We start from the raw sequence: 5,864 nt of genomic DNA, 5'->3' as shown, positions 1-5,864 counted from the left end.
GACAAGGTGGTTAAGAAGATGTTTAGAATGCTTGCTTCATTGCTTAGGTCTTTGAGTATATGAGTTGGGACATCATCGATTTTTGAGAAGATTTCTAGCTCAGGTTGATAAGTATATAAGTTAGCTCACCGAGCTTGTGGTTTGTTTTCAGACATTTTGTCACCATACTTGGTAACATCATCAGTGGGAGCCTCCGCTGAAGTGCTGGTGGTATGTTTCACCTCTCTGAGATTGTTGATGAGGCCTCTTCTGGAGTACTATGTGCTGTTCTGGTCACCTTGTTAGAGGAAGGATATTATTAAAACTGGAGAAAATTCAGAAAAGATTTACCACGATGTTGCAGGGAACGTAGGGTGTGCGATATAAAAATAGACCGGATAGACCAGGATTTCTTTCACTGGAATGTAGGAGATTGAGGATTACCTTATTGAGGTTTATAAAATCATGAGGGGCATAGGTAAGATGAAAAGCCAAGGGTCCTTTCCCTAGGGAAAGTACAAAACTAGGGGGCATATTTTAAAGTGAGAGAAGAAAGAGTTAAAAAGGACATGAGGCACCATTTTTTTACACAGAGAGTGGTTCGTGTGTGGAATGAACTGTGAGAGAAATTAATGGATGTGGGTACAGTTACAACATTTAAAAGTTCAAGATACGTTTATGAATAAGAGAGGTTTGGAGGGAAATGGGCCAAATTACTTCAGAGTACAACAGGATCTTGATCAGATGGGCCAATGGGCTGAGCAGTGGTAGATGGAGTTTAATTTAGATAAATGTGAGGTGTTGCAATTTGGTAAGACAAATCAGAGCAGGATTTATACATTTAATGGTAAGGTACTAGAGAGTATTGCTGAACAAAGAGATCTTGGAGTGCAGATTCATAGTTACTTGAAAGTGGAATCACAGGTAGATAGGATAGTGAAGAAGACATTTGGTATGCCATCCTTTATTGGTCAGAGTATTGAGTATAGGAGTTTGGAGATCATGTTATGGCCGTACAAAACATTGGTTAGGCCACTATTGGAGTACTTCATGCAATTCTGGTGTCCCTGTTTTAGGAAGGATGTTGTAAATTTGAAAGGGTTCAGAAAAGATTTCTAAGGATATTGCCAGGGTTGGAGAGGCTGAATAGACTGGGGCTGTTTTCCCTTGAACATTGGAGACTGAGGGGCGACCTTATAGAGATTTATAAAAGCATGAGATGCATTGATAGCGTGAAGAGACAAGGTCTTTTTCCTGAGTTGAGGAGTCCTAAACTAGAGGGCATAAGTTTAAGGTGATAGAGGAACAGATTTAAAAGGGATCTAAGGGACAATATATTCATGCAGAGGATAGTGCATGCATGGAATGAGCTTCCAGAGGAAGTGGTGGAGGTTGATACAATTACAACATTTAAAAGACATCTGGATGGATATATGAATAGGAAGGACTTAGAGGGATATGGGCCAAATGCTGGTAAATGGAACTATATTAATTAGGATATCTGGTTATCATATCTGGACGGATTGGCCCAAAGGATGTGTTTCTGCGCTGTATATCTCTTTGACTCTATGACTCAATGTGCAGGTAGGTGGAACTAGTTTAGTTTGGCAATATGGTCAGTGTGGACTAGTTGGACTGAAGAGTCTGTTTCCTTGTTTTATGACTATGATTCTATTACTCTAAAACTTTAGCAATCTACAAAATGTAGATGAATTACTGCAGATTAATAATACCGACAGTAGTCAGTTTTGGTTTGGCACGGAGATAATTGATGTTGAGTAGTTTTCACTTATTCATTACCTAATACTCACACCAGAGTGCAGTGTTCTTTGATGAGAGCCACTGTCATGTAGATTGAATATTGTTTAGAACCATCACACTGACTTGCTTGTCGAGATTTTGATTGCCTTGTCGCAGATCTCATCCTGAAGACAGTGGCAGTAATATCATCACGAAACAACTGCAGGATTGTGATGAAGTTTCTCAACCAACCAAATTGTTGGAGAGTGATCTGCAGAGCTTTTTAATTTTCTATGTCATGTGCTTTGGTCAGGTTGATGAATAGAATGCAGTGTACTTGGTGCTGATTTATTTGAAATTAAGGGAAAATCTTACCTCTTGCTACTTTATACCGAAATTAAAGTTGTATATAAAGAACATGTTGATGATTGCCCTGTAAATTATAAACAGAGAGAACCTCTTGTGTACCTTGAACTGATAACCAACTGGGTTGTTGGGCCTTGTGCAAAGATGAGAAGCCATAAACTATGAATATTGAGCATGCTATCTGGTAGGCCTGCGGCACACTCATATGTAAGCTTTGTTCTAAAACAAACTTTTGAGCAAGTGAGAAAGCATTTCAGACTTTTATCAGTCTGGCACTGTCTTCGTGGATGAGCTGAACATAGATCCAATTTATTTGCAACTTGCTGAATTCTTAATAACATCACTACCCAGAGGGGAATCCACTTTGACATTATTGAAGAAAAGATTTATGCCCTGGCTATGGATGAAGAGAAACGTTGACAACCAGCGCCAAGGGTGATGCCCTGGAATTGGTAATAAAGGTTCATTGTAATGCGACTGCTTGCTACTCTAACTGATAACATTTCTAATGTGACCTCAGTTAGCCAGTTTTATTTAACTGTAAATCTGGAATCTCACCTTCTCTATGACAGACTGCTACCAATTAACTCACAATTAAACATCGATATATATTCATAAATATTGAAAGGAAGTAAAATAAAAATAAATTACAGGAGAACAAACAGGCAATTGGGACTAATGGGTTACTCTATCAAAGGCCAGCACCAGTATGATGAGCCAAATGGTTTACTTCCTGGTGTAAGATTTTATATGTAGAGGTACAATCAGAAATTAAGTTTATATTGTCCTAAATACAGCACAAAATGAAATAAAACAACTAGATATCAATTGATAATGCAATTGAAAATGTGTATAGTGGTAGATGTATACCAAAGTGTGTGTTCTGTCAATGATCCCAACAAAATTTGCAAGGATAGGGGAAGGGCAATGAGAAAGGCATTGGCACCAGGCTTGAAACATCTATGGCGCATGGTGTGACCCATATGGCTATTGAGAAAGGAGGAGAAGGGGAGTAAATCTCCTTAGAAATGCCACAGAGATAAATTGAGGAAGCCTCCTTTGTACAACACAAAAATTCCTTTAAATGATAAATTGTAACTTTCAGGATCCTAGCATCCCATCCTGCTTCAAGCTCAAATAATTGAGACCTCTTATTCCTTTGCATTGTATGATGAAAGATGTACAACATATATACAATTATATCATTTTTGGAATTTGGATTTCAAAATAGAGGCAGATAGTTATTAGCTGTTTTTGTGAAAAGATTTCTTTTAAAATAACCACAATTAGAGTTGTTCTTGAATTTTGACTAAATCTGGCATTTTGTCAGAAAGTAAATAACTGTAGATCCCTGCAGTATTAATGGAAGGATGTTTATACTGTTATGTTCACAAAACATGTAAGACCATTAGCTCTATTATCAGTTCAGAAGAATCCCTTTCTCCCATCATAAGGTTAAAATGGGGATGGTCACCAATGCTTGCACAATGTTCAGCACATTTGTCACTCTTCAGACACTGAAGTAGGAATCCTACAACAGGTAACTCACCTCCTGACTCCCCAAAACCTGTTCACCATCTACTAGGCACAGGTCAGGAGTGTGATGGAATTTTCTTGCCTTGCTTGAATCATTGCAGCTCCAACAACATCCAAGAAACTTTAAACCAATCCGAAAAAGTTAGATTGGCACCATATCCACAAGCATTCATTCCCTCCACCAACAATGCTTAATAACAACAGTGTATGACTACCTACAAGGTACACTGCAGAAACTCACCAGGGATTATTTTGCAACATCTTCCAAACCCATGGTAAATACCATCTAGAATGTCAAGAGCATCAAGTACATGGGAACACCATTACTGCAGGTTGCCCTCCAAACCACTCATTGTCCAAACTTGGAAATATATATTGCCATTCCTTCAGTGTCACTGAGTCTAAACCCTGGAACTCCCTCCTAATTGAAATGTGGGTCTACCCACAGCACATGGACAGTGGCAGTCTAAGAAAGGCAGCTCATCATCACCTTCCCAGACAGCAACACTCACATCCCACCAATCAATTATTTTAAAAAAATCCAACATGAGCAAATTCTTTTAACTCCAGTTCAGAAGGCACCAGGGTTGGGTTTAGAAGCAAATTTAGCTTATGTCCAAGAAGGACCTTAAAGCAGTTCAGGGACCATTTACTTCAGCAGAAGGGCATATTTTGTGAAACTTCCAAGTCAGGAGACTTTGGTTAGAAGTATGCAGGGTATCAGAACTGAGAAAGCTAAAGTCGCAGATTTGTCAAAACATTGGCAGATTCGGAAAGGACCTATTGAATTCGCTCCAAAGTCCACAACAAAGAAACTATCAGGAGTCAGTTAAGTGGAGTTGGGAAATGGATGAAATTTCTTTGGACCTGGATCTCTGAAATGGACACTGTTGGGAAATGAGTTGAAGGTTTGTTTTTGCATGTGTTTTAGAGTTTGCTTAATTGCTCTTTTATGTTTCGATAGACTTTTTTCACATTTCTTCCTTTTGTAAGAAATTTAATTCTCTGGTAAAAGAAAATCTGCAGTCTCATATGAATATGTTTCAGTGACTAATCACTATGTTAATTAATTACACGAAGAAAGATCAAACCAGATATCGCTCTGTGATCTGACTTCTCCAATATTATCATCAGCTGGGATCAGAACATCAGTGACTATTACCTCTCATGGTTGCAGTGATTTGGGCCTGACTGTCCCCTAAATGACCTTCCTGTAATCAATTTCCAGACACTGTTAAGACTCAATAAGAGTTCTATATAAGCACAGTATGCCCTCCACATGAGGTCACTCTTTAGCTTCCTTCTCGACATATGATGTTACATCACCATTATATCATGATCTTTTAGCATCGCGCTGTGATTACTCCTTAGGCCATAGGTACCCATTTTTTTAAAACCCAGATTCTCTATAGCTCAGGTTTGAGAGCTTGCAGTTGTTGGAATTTCTACTCTTATAATACAGGTTCTTCCTCATTTTAAGCATCAAAGAATTCACCGTATTACACTTATAAGATAGGAGGCACCTTTTATTTAACACCTTTCACATTTCAGGACTTCAAAAAAGCTCACAGCCATTTATATTTCTCTTAAAAATGTGATCAAACACAGCACCCAATAAGTTCATTTTAAGTACTATGAGTTCAGTGGCTGGATTATATATGAGTGCTGATGATGGAGGAACATTTTCATCACGGTAGCAGACTTCCCACGTTCTCGATCAGAAAGGGCCATACATGAGATCAGTTTAATGTCTGACCTGAAAGATGGCAGCAATGCAGCAGCCCTACAGTACTACAATGAATTGCCAGAATTTACTCAGTTGGTGTAGGGTTTGGACTCTGCTCAGGTTACAGTTCAGCCATGATCACATCGGAAGGCTCAATGGAATGTGGTCTACTCGCGCGCCAATTGTTTCGAACCCAAACATTCTGATTCAGAGGTGGGATTACCAACACTGGCCAGTGGGGACATACACTATAGTTTGCACATTTGCCAATTTTAGTTTCACTTGAATGTTTTTCATCGTTTAAAAAGCTTCATTAAGGTGAGTGTGGACAAATCACTGGATTATTGGTGGTGGGATTGTAGTAAGACCTTGCTGATGGCATTTTAGTACCACTTTTGATACATCAACTGTCAAAACTAACTGTAACTGTAAAAAAAGGTCCATATTATTTGTGAAGGAATATCATCTGGTAAATACCAGTTTTTCAAAGGTTTTGTACAATGCAAATGGTGTCAAA

This window comes from Chiloscyllium plagiosum, unplaced genomic scaffold, assembly GCF_004010195.1.
Source record: "Chiloscyllium plagiosum isolate BGI_BamShark_2017 unplaced genomic scaffold, ASM401019v2 scaf_10972, whole genome shotgun sequence".
Classification (NCBI taxonomy): domain Eukaryota; kingdom Metazoa; phylum Chordata; class Chondrichthyes; order Orectolobiformes; family Hemiscylliidae; genus Chiloscyllium; species Chiloscyllium plagiosum.
The sequence above is the reverse complement of the archived record's forward strand: the minus strand, read 5'-3'. Positions refer to the sequence as shown.